We start from the raw sequence: 2,241 nt of genomic DNA, 5'->3' as shown, positions 1-2,241 counted from the left end.
AAAAAAAGCTAGATGAGCTAACCGAGTGGATTCAACTCCCGAGTAACCATTTAGCAAAGAACTAGAGTCCATGACAATGTTGCAATAAGAAATCGAGGAGCTTGGAGGTTATATTGGAGGTGCGGGCTGCGGAGTGACCGGCGGGAGGACAGGACCGCAGAACCGGAAGACAGTGGCTGGCGAAGGGCCAGAGAAACATGCTGACAGCAGCCCAAGGACAGGAAAAGCGGACTCCTCAGCTGCTGGAGGACGCCAAGAACACAAAACTAAGAGTAGCTGGAATGCGGGCTTCCCCATTTAAAGGCCTACCTGCTTAATGACTGTCCATACTTAGGACCTGCATTCAGACTTCCGAAACAGGACCGTGAGCGGCGATGTGGCCCTACGGAACCTTCTACAGTAAGAACTGTACTTCTGCTGATTGTACTGTATAGTGCAGCGTATTGGTTTTATATTCTTTTTCATAATAATTAATGTAAGAGTTATAGTGACCAATCCATGTAATGACCTAGTTGCAGGAATGTAACCTTCTCATTAATGTTTGTATTTGAAAAATTAAAAAACCGCATAAATGACGTAAAGCAAATTTTCAGAAAAGTAATGGCAGAGAGCTCCCCAAATAAAAATGCAGATAAGTGAGGCATATAGAACCCCAGCAAATGAAGGAGAAACTTCCTGCACCAGGTTATACTCAAAGAACCTGAATTGCGCCACAGGGTCAAATTCCTAAAGCCTATTACAGTAAAGCGACAGGTCACCTACAAAGGTAGGCCAGTTAGAACTGCAGCAGATTTCTCGACCCTAAATTGAAAGGTCAGGAGGGTTTGGACCAAAGTGTTTCACACCCTAAAAGGTAACAATTTCTAACACTGATTTATCAATCCTGAAATTTTTCCTTCAAAATTGATATAGAAATAAAGCATTTGCAGAACAAGGATGATTTTAAAAATTTATGTCTACCAAACTGGTGCTAAAGAGACAATAAAACCAACAATGCCAGGAAGAACCAATACACTTAGTGGAGTGAACAGCTAAGCAACAGGGGAAAAATCAGGAAATCAGCAACAGAAAAACGCAGCTCTTGCAGGAAGAAGGCAGTACTCATTAAGAATAACTCAATACAGGGGCCGGGGAGATGGCTCAGTGGAATAAGTGCTTCCCTGGCAAGTGCAAGGGAATGAATTCAATCCATGGTTTCACAAAAAAAAAGAAAAAGAAAGAAAAGAAAAGCTCAATACAAATGGTATCAATTGTACAATCAAAAGGCAGATCAGTAGAAACCAAAGCCAACAACACAAAAACACTTTTTAATACAAAAGGTCCCTCATACATTAAAACTCAAAGTATGGACAATAATTTCCATGCAATGGAACCCTGTAAGAGAGCGGAAATGGTTTATCTTGATTTTAGCCAAAGTGAATTTCAAGCCAAAACTGATCAGAAGAGACAAAGCAAGTCATTATGTTGATTAAAGGAATAATTCGGCAAGAAGTGACAATAGCTATAAGCATATGTTCACCAAATTCTGGCATAAAATATATGCTGAAATGGACAAGAAAAATCAGATAAAAATCAATAAATCATACGGAGAAACTCAAAACCCCACAATCACAAATGGACAAACCAACTAGACAAAAAATTAATGAAGAAATATCAGAATTGTTCCACACCTTAAAAAATGGATCTAACACACGCCTACAGTGCTCTATCCAGCAACAGAAAGAGAATACACATTCTTCTTTGGCAGCACGTGAGACCTTTTCCCCAAAAGATCTCCTACAGCCTATCAAGCATGCTTAAGAAAATGTGAAACGATGAAAAGTATCCCATGGAAATCATCAGATTACAGAGCAGTGAAACGAGAAATCGCACCAAAAGACACCGAGGAAAGCGCGCGCACGCGGGCGGGCTCCACGGGGGCCCAACCCGAGCGCAACTGCGTGGGATTCACCCGCGAGAGCGCGCCCCTCTGCCCACCGTTTTCACATAGAGGCGAAGACAGAGAGAACAGAGGGTGCCCCTGGTTTTGAATCGCGGGTCGAAGATCTTGGAGGGCACTTCTGCGATGCTCGTCTTAGCACTCCGCCGCGCCGCTCTGCCTGCTGGTTGCCCACGTGAAAGTCCAGGAAACAAGTTTCCTTGTGGAAGTTCAGGATAGAAAGGAAAGAACGAGATGAGGGAAGAGGAGGGAGAGGGGGAAAAAGGGGGAGGGAGAAGAGGAAGGAGGGAGGGGGGAGAAAG

This window comes from Octodon degus, unplaced genomic scaffold (genome assembly GCF_000260255.1).
Source record: "Octodon degus isolate 3935 unplaced genomic scaffold, OctDeg1.0 scaffold00084, whole genome shotgun sequence".
NCBI lineage: Eukaryota > Metazoa > Chordata > Mammalia > Rodentia > Octodontidae > Octodon > Octodon degus.
Note: the sequence above shows the minus strand (reverse complement) of the source record.